Raw genomic sequence first — 13,197 nt, forward strand, 5'->3', positions numbered from 1 at the left:
GTGCAGGGCATGGCGGCCTTTTGCGGCGCTTGGATGACCCCTAGTTCGCATTAAACACCTCCACCTTCCTTCGGTGTGGGGCTCATGTTGGCTATGCCCCAGCCCCTGAAGCATTCAAGCTGATTTCTTGCAGCAGCTGGGCACTGTAACAGCTCCAGAGCTGCTCTGTAAAGCAAGTAAAAGGGTGTGGGCCCTGCAGCACTACCTGTAGTTTGCATTGTGCGTTGGAAGGCACAAAGTAAGCAGACGGGAGAAGTCAGGATAGTGCACAAGGGCATAGAAGGGAGCGGCTCAAGAAAAGAGAAGTGGAAACAGACAGCAAACTAGGCTGGAGAGAGACCTGAGACAAAGAGATCTGAATTATACGAGAGCCGACCAGAGGAAACACAAATTATGTAATCAAGTGTCCCACATTTGGGGAAATCGTAGGAGCAGCACACCCAGAGTGCATTGGGTGAGCCTTGCCCTGGGAGAAGCACCTTCCTGATCATAGTATCTCACCTGGCAGGTAAGTAGGAGTTGGGCTAGAGCTGGGGAGGGTCGCTGTTCGGGCACCCCCCTGTCAAGTGAACGAGATCCAACTGAGGCAGCACAAGGAAACTCTCGAAAAAAGAACAAGGCTAGAGGAAGATCTGAGACAAAGAAATCTGACTTTTACCAGAGCTGACCAGAGGAAAGCACAAACACAGTCCCCCACTACCACAAATAATGCAGTCGAGTTTCCCACATTTGGGGAAATCACAGGGGTCAGCATACCCAGAATGCAATGAATGAACTTCACCCTGGGAGAACAATCTTCATGACAATTGTATCTCCTATGCAAAATAAGTATGATTTGGGATAGGGCTGGGGAGGGCCGCTGCTCAGGCACATCTCTGTCAAGTAAAGGAGATTCAACTGAGGCAGCACAAGGGAACTCTCATCTGGGGACAACAACTGCAGGGAGAACACATATTTTCAGATGAACATGGGAGAGCAGAAGGCTGCCTAATACTGAAGCACCCCCAAACAACAAACCAAATGCAACAACTAGTACAAGCATTCCTGGGAAAAGGTCTGCAGAAGACGGATTTGCATACGGTGATGTCATCCAAGCAGTGGGCCAAAGTTGGCTGGAACCCTCATCTGCATATGAAAAGAGAAAAGGGGTATGCAGGGCATGGCGGCCTTTTGCGGCGCTTGGATGACCCTTAGTTAGCATTAAACACCTCCACCCTCCGTCGGTGTGGGGCTCATGTTGGCTATGCCCCAGCCCCTGAAGCATTCAAGCTGATTTCTTGCAGCAGCTGGGCACTGTAACAGCTCCAGAGCTGCTCTGTAAGGCAAGTAAAAGGGTGTTGGCCCTACAGCACTACCTGTAGTTTGCATTGTGCGTTGGAAGGCACAAAGTAAGCAGACAGGTGAAGTCAGGAGAGTGCACAAGGGCATAGAAGGCAGCGGCTCAAGAAAAGAGAAGTGGAAACAGACAGCAAACTAGGCTGGAGAGAGACCTGAGACAAAGAGATCTGAATTATACGAGAGCCGACCAGGGGAAACACAAATTATGCAGTCAAGTTTCCCACATTTGGGGAAATCACAGGAGCAGCACACCCAGAGTGCAATGGGTGAGCCTTGCCCTGGGAGAAGCACCTTCATGATCATAGTATCTCACCTGGCAGGTATGTAGGAGTTGGGCTAGAGCTGGGGAGGGTCGCTGCTCGGGTACCCCCCTGTCAAGTGAAGGAGATCAAACTGAGGCAGCACAATGGAACTCTCGAAAGAAGAACAAGGCTAGAGGAAGATCTGAGACAAAGAAATCTGACTTTTACCAGAGCTGACCAGAGGAAAACACAAACACAGTCCCCCACTACCACAAATAATGCAGTTGAGTTTCCCACATTTGGGGAAATCACAGGGGTCAGCATACCCAGAATGCAATGAATGAACCTCACCCTGGGAGAACAATCTTTATGACCATGGTATCTCCTATGCAAAATAAGTATGATTTGGGATAGGGCTGGGGAGGGCCGCTGCTCAGGCACATCTCTGTCAAGTAAAGGAGATTCAACTGAGGCAGCACAAGGGAACTCTCATCTGGGGACAACAACTGCAGGGAGAACACATATTTTCAGATGAACATGGGAGAGCAGAAGGCTGCCTAATACTGAAGCACCCCCAAACAACAAACCAAATGCAACAACTAGTGCAAGCATTCCTGGGGGAAGGCCTGCAGCAGATAGATTTGCATATGGTGATGTCATCCAAGCAGTGGGTCAAAGTTGGCTTCAACCCTCGTCTGCATATGAAAAGAGAAAAGGGGCGTGCAGGGCATGGTGGCCTTTTGCGGCACTTGGCTGACCCCTAGTTTGCATTAAACACCTCCACCCTCCTTCGGTGTGGGGCTCATGTTGGCTATGCCCCAGCCCCTGAAGCATTCAAGCTGATTTCTTGCAGCAGCTGGGCACTGTAACAGCTCCAGAGCTGCTCTGTAAGGCAAGTAAAAGGGTGTGGGCCCTGCAGCACTACCTGTAGTTCGCATTGTGCGTTGGAAGGCACAAAGTAAGCAGAAAGGAGAAGTCAGGATAGTGCGCAAGGGCATAGAAGGGAGCGGCTCAAGAAAAGAGAAGTGGAAACAGACAGCAAACTAGGCTGGAGAGAGACCTGAGACAAAGATATCTGAATTATACGAGACCTGACCAGGGGAAACACAAATTATGCAGTCAAGTTTCCCACATTTGGGGAAATCGCAGGAGCAGCACACCCAGAGTGCAATGGGTGAGCCTTGCCCTTGGAGAAGCACCTTCATGATCATAGTATCTCACCTGGCAGGTAAGTAGGAGTTGGGCTAGAGCTGGGGAGGGTCGCTGCTCGGGCACCCCCCTGTCAAGTGAAGGAGATCCAACTGAGGCAGCACAAAGGAACTCTCGAAAGAAGAACAAGGCTAGAGGAAGATCTGAGACAAAGAAATCTGACTTTTACCAGAGCTGACCAGAGGAAAGCACAAACACAGTCCACCACTACCACAAATAATGCAGTCGAGTTTCCCACATTTGGGGAAATCACAGGGTTCAGCATACCCAGAGTGCAATGAATGAACCGCACCCTGGGAGAACAATCTTCATAACAATGGTATCTCCTATGCAAAATAAGTATGATTTGGGATATGGCTGCGGAGGGCCGCTGCTCAGGCACATCTCTGTCAAGTAAAGGAGATTCAACTGAGGCAGCACAAGGGAACTCTCATCTGGGGACAACAACTGCAGGGAGAACACATATTTTCAGATGAACATGGGAGGGCAGAAGGCTGCCTAATACTGAAGCACCCCCAAACAACAAACCAAATGCAACAACTAGTGCAAGCATTCCTGGGGGAAGGCCTGCAGCAGATAGATTTGCATATGGTGATGTCATCCAAGCAGTGGGTCAAAGTTGGCTTCAACCCTCGTCTGCATATGAAAAGAGAAAAGGGGCGTGCAGGGCATGGTGGCCTTTTGCAGCACTTGGCTGACCCCTAGTTTGCATTAAACACCTCCACCCTCCTTCGGTGTGGGGCTCATGTTGGCTATGCCCCAGCCCCTGAAGCATTCAAGCTGATTTCTTGCAGCAGCTGGGCACTGTAACAGCTCCAGAGCTGCTCTGTAAGGCAAGTAAAAGGGTGTGGGCCCTGCAGCACTACCTGTAGTTCGCATTGTGCGTTGGAAGGCACAAAGTAAGCAGAAAGGAGGAGAAGTCAGGATAGTGCGCAAGGGCATAGAAGGGAGCGGCTCAAGAAAAGAGAAGTGGAAACAGACAGCAAACTATGCAGGAGAGAGACCTGAGACAAAGAGATCTGAATTATACGAGACCTGACCAGGGGAAACACAAATTATGCAGTCAAGTTTCCCACATTTGGGGAAATCGCAGGGGCAGCACACCCAGAGTGCAATGGGTGAGCCTTGCCCTGGGAGAAGCACCTTCATGATCATAGTATCTCACCTGGCAGGTAAGTAGGAGTTGGGCTAGAGCTGGGGAGGGTCGCTGCTCGGGCACCCCCCTGTCAAGTGAAGGAGATCCAACTGAGGCAGCACAAGGAAACTCTCGAAAGAAGAACAAGGCTAGAGGAAGATCTGAAACAAAGAAATCTGACTTTTACCAGAGATCAGAGGAAAACACAAACACAGTCCCCCACTGCCAACAAATAAAGCAGTCACGTTTCCCACATTTGGGGAAATCACAGGGGTCAGCATACCCAGAATGCAATGAATGAACCTCACCCTGGAAGAGTAATCTTCATGACCATGGTATCTCCTATGCAAAATAAGTATGATTTGGGATAGGGCTGGGGAGGGCCGCTGCTCATGCACATCTCTGTCAAGTAAAGGAGATTCAACTGAGGCAGCACAAGGGAACTCTCATCTGGGGACAACAACTGCAGGGAGAACACATATTTTCAGATGAACATGGGAGGGCAGAAGGCTGCCTAATACTGAAGCACCCCCAAACAACAAACCAAATGCAACAACTAGTGCAAGCATTCCTGGGGGAAGTTCTGCAGAAGACGGATTTGCATACGGTGATGTCATCCAAGCAGTGGGTCAAAGTTGGCTTCAACCCTCATCTGCATATGAAAAGAGAAAAGGGGCGTGCAGGGCATGGCGGCCTTTTGCGGTGCTTGGATGACCCCTAGTTCGCATTAAACACCCCACCCTCCTTTGGTGTGGGGCTCATGTTGGCCATGCCCCATCCCCTGAAGCATTCAAGCTGATTTATTGCAGCAGCTGGGCACTGTAACAGCTCCAGAGCAGCTCTGAACGGCAAGTAAAAGGGTGTGGGCCCTGCAGCACTACCTGTAGTTTGCATTGTGCATTGGAAGGCACAAAGTAAGCAGACGGGAGAAGTCAGGATAGTGCGCAAGGGCATAGAAGGGAGCGGCTCAAGAAAAGAGAAGTTGAAACAGACAGCAAACTAGGCTGGAGAGAGACCTGAGACAAAGAGATCTGAATTATACGAGAGCCGACCAGGGGAAACACAAATTATGCAGTCAAGTTTCCCACATTTGGGGAAATCGCAGGAGCAGCACACCCAGAGTGCAATGGGTGAGCCTTGCCCTGGGAGAAGCACCTACATGATCATAGTATCTCACCTGCCAGGTAAGTAGAAGTTGGGCTAGAGCTGGGGAGGGTCGCTGCTCGGGTACCCCCCTGTCAAGTGAAGGAGATCCAACTGATGCAGCACAAGGGAACTCTCGAAAGAAGAACAAGGCTAAAGGAAGATCTGAGACAAAGAAATCTGACTTTTACCAGAGCTGACCAGAGGAAAGCACAAACACAGTCCCCCACTACCACAAATAAAGCAGTCGAGTTTCCCACATTTGGGGAAATCACAGGGGTCAGCATACCCAGAATGCAATGAATGAACCTCACCGTGGGAGAACAATCTTCATGACCATGGTATCTCCTATGCAAAATAAGTATGATTTGGGATAGGGCTGGGGAGGGCCGCTGCTCAGGCACATCTCTGTCAAGTAAAGGAGATTCAACTGAGGCAGCACAAGGGAACTCTCATCTGGGGACAACAACTGCAGGGAGAACACATATTTTCAGATGAACATGGGAGGGCAGAAGGCTGCCTAATACTGAAGCACCCCCAAACAACAAACCAAATGCATCAACTAGTGCAAGCATTCCTGGGGGAAGGCCTGCAGCAGATGGATTTGCATACGGTGATGTCATCCAAGCAGTGGGTCAAAGTTGGCTTCAACCCTCGTCTGCATATGAAAAGAGAAAAGGGGCGTGCAGGGCATGGCGGCCTTTTGCGGCGCTTGGATGACCCCTAGTTCGCATTAAACACCTCCACCCTCCTTCGGTGTGGGGCTCATGTTGGCTATGCCCCAGCCCCTGAAGCATTCAAGCTGATTTCTTGCAGCAGCTGGGCACTGTAACAGCTCCAGAGCTGCTCTGTACGGCAAGTAAAAGGGTGTGGGCCCTGCAGCACTACCTGTAGTTTGCATTGTGCATTGGAAGGCACAAAGTAAGCAGACAGGAGGAGAAGTCAGGATAGTGCACAAGGGTATAAAAGGGAGGGGCTCATGAAAAAAGAAGTGGAAACAGACAGCAAACTAGGCTGGAGAGAGACCTGAGACAAAGAGATCTGAATTATACGAGAGCCGACCAGGGGAAACACAAATTATGCAGTCAAGCTTCCCACATTTGGGGAAATCAGAGTGCAATGGGTGAGCCTTGCCCTGGGAGAAGCACCTTCATGATCATAGTATCTCACCTGGCAGGTAAGTAGGAGTTGGGCTAGAGCTGGGGAGGGTCGCTGCTCGGGCACCCCCCTGTCAAGTGAAAGAGATCCAACTGAGGCAGCACAAGGAAACTCTCGAAAGAAGAACAAGGCTAGAGGAAGATCTGAGACAAATAAATCTGACTTTTACCAGAGCTGACCAGAGGAAAGCACAAACACAGTCCCCCACTACCACAAATAATGCAGTCGAGTTTCCCACATTTGGGGAAATCACAGGGGTCAGCATACCCAGAATGCAATGAATGAACCTCACCCTGGGAGAACAATCTTCATGACCATGGTATCTCCTATGCAAAATAAGTATGATTTGGGATAGGGCTGGGGAGGGCCGCTGCTCAGGCACATCTCTGTCAAGTAAAGGAGATTCAACTGAGGCAGCACAAGGGAACTCTCATCTGGGGACAACAACTGCAGGGAGAACACATATTTTCAGATGAACATGGGAGGGCAGAAGGCTGCCTAATACTGAAGCACCCCCAAACAACAAACCAAATGCAACAACTAGTGCAAGCATTCCTGGGGGAAGGCCTGCAGCAGATGGATTTGCATACGGTGATGTCATCCAAGCAGTGGGTCAAAGTTGGCTTCAACCCTCGTCTGCATATGAAAAGAGAAAAGGGGCGTGCAGGGCATGGCGGCCTTTTGCGGTGCTTGGATGACCCCTAGTTCACATTAAACACCTCCACCCTCCTTCGGTGTGGGGCTCATGTTGGCTGTGCCCCAGCCCCTGAAGCATTCAAGCTGATTTCTTGCAGTAGCTGGGCACTGTAACAGCTCCAGAGCTGCTCTGTACGGCAAGTAAAAGGGTGTGGGCCCTACAGCACTACCTGTAGTTTGCATTGTGCATTGGAAGGCACAAAGTAAGCAGACAGGAGGAGAAGTCAGGATAGTGCACAAGGGTATAAAAGGGAGGGGCTCATGAAAAAAGAAGTGGAAACAGACAGCAAACTAGGCTGGAGAGAGACCTGAGACAAAGAGATCTGAATTATACGAGAGCCGACCAGGGGAAACACAAATTATGCAGTCAAGCTTCCCACATTTGGGGAAATCGCAGGGGCACCACACCCAGAGTGCAATGGGTGAGCCTTGCCCTGGGAGAAGATCCTTCATGATCATAGTATCTCACCTGGCAAGTAAGTAGGAGTTGGGCTAGAGCTGGGGAGGGTCGCTGCTCGGGCACCCCCCTGTCAAGTTAAAGAGATCCAACTGAGGCAGCACAAGGGAACTCTCGAAAGAAGAACAAGGCTAGAGGAAGATCTGAGACAAAGAAATCTGACTTTTACCAGAGCTGTCCAGAGGAAAGCACAAACACAGTCCCCCACTACCACAAATAATGCAGTCGAGTTTCCCACATTTGGGGAAATCACAGGGGTCAGCATACCCAGAATGCAATGAATGAACCTCACCCTGGGAGAACAATCTTCATGACCATGTCCCCAGATGAGAGTTCCCTTGTGCTGCCTCAGTTGAATCTCCTTTACTTGACAGAGATGTGCCTGAGCAGCGGCCCTCCCCAACCCTATCCCAAATCATACTTATTTTGCATAGGCGATACGCCTATGCAAAATAAGTATGATTTGGGATAGGGTTGGGGAGGGCCGCTGCTCAGGCACATCTCTGTCAAGTAAAGGAGATTCAACTGAGGCAGCACAAGGGAACTCTCATCTGGGGACAACAACTGCAGGGAGAACACATATTTTCAGATAAACATGGGAGGGCAGAAGGCTGCCTAATACTGAAGCACCCCCAAACAACAAACCAAATGCAACAACTAGTACAAGCATTCCTGGGGGAAGGCCTGCAGCAGATGGATTTGCATATAGTGATGTCATCCAAGCAGTGGGTCAAAGTTGGCTTCAACCCTCGTCTGCATATGAAAAGAGAAAAGGGGCGTGCAGGGCATGGCGGCCTTTTGCGGCGCTTGGATGACCCCTAGTTCGCATTAAACACCTCCACCCTCCTTCGGTGTGGGGCTCATGTTGGCTATGCCCCAGCCCCTGAAGCATTCAAGGTGATTTCTTGCAGCAGCTGGGCACTGTAACAGCTCCAGAGCTGCTCTGAACGGCAAGTAAAAGGGTGTGGGCCCTGCAGCACTACCTGTAGTTTGCATTGTGCATTGGAAGGCACAAAGTAAGCAGACGGGAGAAGTCAGGATAGTGCGCAAGGGCATAGAAGGGAGCGGCTCAAGAAAAGAGAAGTTGAAACAGACAGCAAACTAGGCTGGAGAGAGACCTGAGACAAAGAGATCTGAATTATACGAGAGCCGACCAGGGGAAACACAAATTATGCAGTCAAGTTTCCCACATTTGGGGAAATCGCAGGAGCAGCACACCCAGAGTGCAATGGGTGAGCCTTGCCCTGGGAGAAGCACCTACATGATCATAGTATCTCACCTGCCAGGTAAGTAGAAGTTGGGCTAGAGCTGGGGAGGGTCGCTGCTCGGGTACCCCCCTGTCAAGTGAAGGAGATTCAACTGAGGCAGCACAAGGGAACTCTCGAAAGAAGAACAAGGCTAGAGGAAGATCTGAGACAAATAAATCTGACTTTTACCAGAGCTGACCAGAGGAAAGCACAAACACAGTCCCCCACTACCACAAATAATGCAGTCGAGTTTCCCACATTTGGGGAAATCACAGGGGTCAGCATACCCAGAATGCAATGAATGAACCTCACCCTGGGAGAACAATCTTCATGACCATGGTATCTCCTATGCAAAATAAGTATGATTTGGGATAGGGCTGGGGAGGGCCGCTGCTCAGGCACATCTCTGTCAAGTAAAGGAGATTCAACTGAGGCAGCACAAGGGAACTCTCATCTGGGGACAACAACTGCAGGGAGAACACATATTTTCAGATGAACATGGGAGGGCAGAAGGCTGCCTAATAATGAAGCACCCCCAAACAACAAACCAAATGCAACAACTAGTGCAAGCATTCCTGGGGGAAGGCCTGCAGCAGATGGATTTGCATACGGTGATGTCATCCAAGCAGTGGGTCAAAGTTGGCTTCAACCCTCGTCTGCATATGAAAAGAGAAAAGGGGCGTGCAGGGCATAGCGGCCTTTTGCGGCGCTTGGATGACCCCTAGTTCGCATTAAACACCTCCACCCTCCTTCGGTGTGGGGCTCATGTTGGCTATGCCCCAGCCCCTGAAGCATTCAAGCTGATTTCTTGCAGCAGCTGGGCACTGTAACAGCTCCAGAGCTGCTCTGTACGGCAAGTAAAAGGGTGTGGGCCCTGCAGCACTACCTGTAGTTTGCATTGTGCATTGGAAGGCACAAAATAAGCAGACAAGAGGAGAAGTCAGGATAGTGCACAAGGGTATAAAAGGGAGGGGCTCATGAAAAAAGAAGTGGAAACAGACAGCAAACTAGGCTGGAGAGAGACCTGAGACAAAGAGATCTGAATTATACGAGAGCCGACCAGGGGAAACACAAATTATGCAGTCAAGCTTCCCACATTTGGGGAAATCGCAGGGGCACCACACCCAGAGTGCAATGGGTGAGCCTTGCCCTGGGAGAAGCACCTTCATGATCATAGTATCTCACCTGGCAGGTAAGTAGGAGTTGGGCTAGAGCTGGGGAGGGTCGCTACTCGGGCACCCCCCTGTCAAGTGAAAGAGATCCAACTTAGGCAGCACAAGGGAACTCTCGAAAGAAGAACAAGGCTAGAGGAAGATCTGAGACAAATAAATCTGACTTTTACCAGAGCTGACTAGAGGAAAGCACAAACACAGTCCCCCACTACCACAAATAATGCAGTCGAGTTTCCCACATTTGGGGAAATCACAGAGGTCAGCATACCCAGAATGCAATGAATGAACCTCACCCTGGGAGAACAATCTTCATGACCATGGTATCGCCTATGCAAAATAAGTATGATTTGGGATAGGGCTGGGGAGGGCCGCTGCTCAGGCACATCTCTGTCAAGTAAAGGAGATTCAGCTGAGGCAGCACAAGGGAACTCTCATCTGGGGACAACAACTGCAGGGAGAACACATATTTTCAGATAAAAATCTTGGTCATGCTCTGGTTTCTCTTCAGAACGAACAAATCTTTCGCCTCTTACTAAAGATTTCCGTGGAGAGGAGCAAAACCGAGTTTTATCTCAATTTTTGCATGCCCCATCTTTTTGGGGTTTCTTTTACCGGTTTAAAGATAGAATGAGTGTGCTTTAATGTAAGCTCATTTGCATAGAAATGACAGTAAATGTTTATTTATGTTCAAACAGAACTTTCTTGACCATGCTACTTGCTTTAAAGATCTGGGAGCACATGGAATACAGTACAAACCATGCTTATAGCAAGGAGAAGCCAGGTGAGAAATCTGCTTTCTTTCAAATTGGGCGCTCACTTTGATCTGAATGAGGACTGCTGGCACAGCACTCAGGCGACAGGTGGAATCTTGGTCATGCTCTGGTTTCTCTTCAGAATGAACAAATCTTTCGCCTTTTATTAAAGATTATCCGTGGAGAGGAGCAAAACTGAGTTTTATCTCAATTTTTGCATGCCCCATATTATTGGGGTTTCTTTTATCAGTTTAAAGACAGAACGAGTGTGCTTTCTTGTTAGCTTTAATGTAAGTTTATTTGCATAACAATGACAATAAATGTCTGTTTCTTTTCAAGCAGAACTTTCTTGACCATACTAATTGCTTGAAAGATCTGGGAGCACATGGAAAAGAGTACAAACCATGTTTATAGCAAGGGGAAGCCTGGTGAGAAATCTGCTTTCTTTCTTTCAAATTGGGTGCTCACTTTGAGCTGAATGAGGACTGCTGGCATGGCACTCAGGCGACAGGTGGAATCTTGGTCATGCTCTGGTTTCTCTTCAGAACGAACAAATCTTTCGCCTTTTACTAAAGATTTCCGTGGAGAGGAGCAAAACTGAGTTTTATCTCAATTTTTGCATGCCCCATATCATACCTCCCAACTGTCCCGATTTTCGCGGGACAGTCCCGTTTTTTGGGGACTGTCCCGCTGTCCCACCTGCGGGCCGCAGTGTCCCGCGGTGGGGAGGACAGTTGGGAGGCTCTGTCTGTCGCTGCCCTGCTTAGCAGAGCAGCGGTGAATAGTCGCTGTGCGCACAGCGTCTATTCACTGAAGTCAGAGGGAGAGGTGGCATGCCAGCGGCTCACAGAGCGCTGGGCATGCCCCCTCAGTGCCGAAAACGGGGGCGTGACTCGCAATCGCGGGTCCTCCCGCGAAGCCATGCCCCTTTTTACTTAGGCCACGCCCTTTTTGGGAGCACGTGCGACTTCGCCGCGCGTGTGTCCCTCTTTGCGAGCCGACAAAGTTGGGAGGTATGCCCATATTATTGGGGTTTCTTTTATCAGTTTAAAGACAGAACGAGTGTGCTTTCTGGTTAGCTTTAATGTAAGTTTATTTGCATAACAATGACAGTAAATGTTTGTTTCTTTTCAAACAGAACTTTCTTGACCATGCTACTTGCTTGAAAGATCTGGGAGCACATGGAAAACAGTACAAACCATGCAGTATCACAAGAGCCTTTATTTGATCTTTCATGAAGATAGAGCAGAATTGAGGACACGTCAACAATTTCTGCCGAAGGTGGTTCATCTTTCCACATGGTGCCTTTGGCCACTGACACCTTCGTTGAGTCAAAGTCTCTGGCTGTGGTCAGAACTTTGAAAATTTATGTCACCAGAACGGTTCAGATTAGGAAAACAGAGGCTCTGTTTGTCCTGTATGCTCCCAACAGGATTGGGTGTCCTGCTTCCATGTAGACCATTATGCGCTGGATCTGTGGTAAGATTCAGCATGCTCATTCCATGGCAGGATTGCCGTTACTGAATTAGGTGAAGACCCATTCTACTAGAAAGGTGGGTTCATCCTGGGCAGCTGGTCGGGGAGTCTCGGCATTGCAACTTTGCCGAGCAGCTATTTAGTAAACACTTTTGCTAAGTTTTACAAGTTTGATACCTTGGCCGATGATAACTTCAAGTTGGGTCATTCGGTGCTGCAGAGTCGTACGCACTCTTCCACCCGTTCAAGAGCTTTGGTATAACCCCATGGTTCTTAATGTGACCCCAGCATCCTCTAGGTCGTATGAGAAAATAGGATTTTAATACCTACCGGTAAATCCTTTTCTCTTAGTCTGTAGAGGATGCTGGGCACCCGTCCCAGTCCATACTGTGTCTGCAGTTATTACTTGTGGTTATACACATGTTGTGTTATGGTTCTGGTCAGCTTTTTGCTGCAATTATTCATGCCGTTGGCTTGTGTTCTGTTGAATGCCACGTTCTGCGGCATGCTTAAGGTGTGAGCTGGTAAGATGCTCACCTTAGTTTAACAATAAATCCTTTCCTCGAAATGTCCGTCTCCATGGGCACAGTTCCTATAACTGGAGTCTGGAGGAGGGGCATAGAGGGAGGAGCCAGTTCACACCCTTTGATAGTCTTAAAGTGCCCATGTCTCTTGCGGATCCCGTCTATACCCCATGGTTCTTAATGTGACCCCAGCATCCTCTACGGACTAAGAGAAAAGGATGCCCTTGCGCACTATCCTGACTTCTCCTCCCGTCTGCTTACTTTGTGCCTTCCAACGCACAATGCAAACTACAGGTGGTGCTGCAGGGCCCACACCCTTTTACTTGCCTTACAGAACAGCTCTGGAGCTGTTACAGTGCCCAGCTGCTGCAAGAAATCAGCTTGAATGCTTCAGGGGATGGGGCATGGCCAACATGAGCCCCACACCAAAGGAGGGTGGGGGTGTTTAATGAGAACTAGGGGTCATCCAAGCACTGCAAAAGGCCGCCATGCCCTGCACGCCCCTTTTCTCTTTTCATATGCAGATGAGGGTTCCAGCCAACTTTGGCCCACTGCTTGAATAACATCACTGTATGCAAATCCGTCTGCTGCAGACCTTCCCCCAGGAAGGCTTGTACTAGATGTTGCATATGGTTTGATATTTGATGG

General features: G+C 49.4%; 19 non-coding genes and 1 pseudogene across 19 annotated transcripts; 3 read left to right on the top strand and 17 right to left on the bottom strand.

The window, feature by feature from the left end:
• Nucleotides 1–353: 353 nt before the first annotated feature.
• On the bottom strand, nucleotides 354–516 carry LOC135025682 (U1 spliceosomal RNA). Its single transcript, XR_010222408.1, has one exon. It is a non-coding gene; the product is annotated as a U1 spliceosomal RNA (small nuclear RNA).
• Nucleotides 517–668: 152 nt separating this feature from the next.
• LOC135025776 (U1 spliceosomal RNA) lies at nucleotides 669–832 on the bottom strand. The gene has a single exon (XR_010222498.1). It is a non-coding gene; the product is annotated as a U1 spliceosomal RNA (small nuclear RNA).
• Nucleotides 833–1,503: 671 nt separating this feature from the next.
• LOC135025656 (U1 spliceosomal RNA) lies at nucleotides 1,504–1,666 on the bottom strand. The gene has a single exon (XR_010222388.1). It is a non-coding gene; the product is annotated as a U1 spliceosomal RNA (small nuclear RNA).
• Nucleotides 1,667–1,818: 152 nt separating this feature from the next.
• On the bottom strand, nucleotides 1,819–1,982 carry LOC135025760 (U1 spliceosomal RNA). Its single transcript, XR_010222482.1, has one exon. It is a non-coding gene; the product is annotated as a U1 spliceosomal RNA (small nuclear RNA).
• Nucleotides 1,983–2,653: 671 nt separating this feature from the next.
• LOC135025644 (U1 spliceosomal RNA) lies at nucleotides 2,654–2,816 on the bottom strand. Its single transcript, XR_010222377.1, has one exon. It is a non-coding gene; the product is annotated as a U1 spliceosomal RNA (small nuclear RNA).
• A 152-nt stretch (nucleotides 2,817–2,968) lies between these two features.
• LOC135025558 (U1 spliceosomal RNA) lies at nucleotides 2,969–3,132 on the bottom strand. Its single transcript, XR_010222294.1, has one exon. It is a non-coding gene; the product is annotated as a U1 spliceosomal RNA (small nuclear RNA).
• Nucleotides 3,133–3,806: 674 nt separating this feature from the next.
• Nucleotides 3,807–3,969, bottom strand: LOC135025604 (U1 spliceosomal RNA). The gene has a single exon (XR_010222338.1). It is a non-coding gene; the product is annotated as a U1 spliceosomal RNA (small nuclear RNA).
• Nucleotides 3,970–4,118: 149 nt separating this feature from the next.
• LOC135025666 (U1 spliceosomal RNA) lies at nucleotides 4,119–4,283 on the bottom strand. The gene has a single exon (XR_010222398.1). It is a non-coding gene; the product is annotated as a U1 spliceosomal RNA (small nuclear RNA).
• Nucleotides 4,284–4,953: 670 nt separating this feature from the next.
• LOC135025580 (U1 spliceosomal RNA) lies at nucleotides 4,954–5,116 on the bottom strand. Its single transcript, XR_010222314.1, has one exon. It is a non-coding gene; the product is annotated as a U1 spliceosomal RNA (small nuclear RNA).
• Nucleotides 5,117–5,268: 152 nt separating this feature from the next.
• LOC135025541 (U1 spliceosomal RNA) lies at nucleotides 5,269–5,432 on the bottom strand. The gene has a single exon (XR_010222277.1). It is a non-coding gene; the product is annotated as a U1 spliceosomal RNA (small nuclear RNA).
• Nucleotides 5,433–6,404: 972 nt separating this feature from the next.
• On the bottom strand, nucleotides 6,405–6,568 carry LOC135025616 (U1 spliceosomal RNA). Its single transcript, XR_010222350.1, has one exon. It is a non-coding gene; the product is annotated as a U1 spliceosomal RNA (small nuclear RNA).
• A 674-nt stretch (nucleotides 6,569–7,242) lies between these two features.
• On the bottom strand, nucleotides 7,243–7,405 carry LOC135025688 (U1 spliceosomal RNA). Its single transcript, XR_010222412.1, has one exon. It is a non-coding gene; the product is annotated as a U1 spliceosomal RNA (small nuclear RNA).
• Nucleotides 7,406–7,557: 152 nt separating this feature from the next.
• On the bottom strand, nucleotides 7,558–7,712 carry LOC135025667 (U1 spliceosomal RNA; annotated as a pseudogene).
• A 797-nt stretch (nucleotides 7,713–8,509) lies between these two features.
• On the bottom strand, nucleotides 8,510–8,672 carry LOC135025581 (U1 spliceosomal RNA). Its single transcript, XR_010222315.1, has one exon. It is a non-coding gene; the product is annotated as a U1 spliceosomal RNA (small nuclear RNA).
• A 152-nt stretch (nucleotides 8,673–8,824) lies between these two features.
• LOC135025627 (U1 spliceosomal RNA) lies at nucleotides 8,825–8,988 on the bottom strand. The gene has a single exon (XR_010222361.1). It is a non-coding gene; the product is annotated as a U1 spliceosomal RNA (small nuclear RNA).
• A 674-nt stretch (nucleotides 8,989–9,662) lies between these two features.
• On the bottom strand, nucleotides 9,663–9,825 carry LOC135025663 (U1 spliceosomal RNA). Its single transcript, XR_010222395.1, has one exon. It is a non-coding gene; the product is annotated as a U1 spliceosomal RNA (small nuclear RNA).
• Nucleotides 9,826–9,977: 152 nt separating this feature from the next.
• LOC135025531 (U1 spliceosomal RNA) lies at nucleotides 9,978–10,141 on the bottom strand. The gene has a single exon (XR_010222267.1). It is a non-coding gene; the product is annotated as a U1 spliceosomal RNA (small nuclear RNA).
• Nucleotides 10,142–10,285: 144 nt separating this feature from the next.
• On the top strand, nucleotides 10,286–10,401 carry LOC135025714 (U5 spliceosomal RNA). Its single transcript, XR_010222436.1, has one exon. It is a non-coding gene; the product is annotated as a U5 spliceosomal RNA (small nuclear RNA).
• Nucleotides 10,402–10,671: 270 nt separating this feature from the next.
• Nucleotides 10,672–10,788, top strand: LOC135025748 (U5 spliceosomal RNA). Its single transcript, XR_010222470.1, has one exon. It is a non-coding gene; the product is annotated as a U5 spliceosomal RNA (small nuclear RNA).
• Nucleotides 10,789–11,074: 286 nt separating this feature from the next.
• Nucleotides 11,075–11,187, top strand: LOC135025745 (U5 spliceosomal RNA). The gene has a single exon (XR_010222467.1). It is a non-coding gene; the product is annotated as a U5 spliceosomal RNA (small nuclear RNA).
• The last annotated feature ends 2,010 nt before the right edge of the window (nucleotides 11,188–13,197 follow it).

The sequence above is a fragment of the Pseudophryne corroboree genome, unplaced genomic scaffold, assembly GCF_028390025.1.
Source record: "Pseudophryne corroboree isolate aPseCor3 unplaced genomic scaffold, aPseCor3.hap2 scaffold_423, whole genome shotgun sequence".
Lineage (NCBI taxonomy): Eukaryota > Metazoa > Chordata > Amphibia > Anura > Myobatrachidae > Pseudophryne > Pseudophryne corroboree.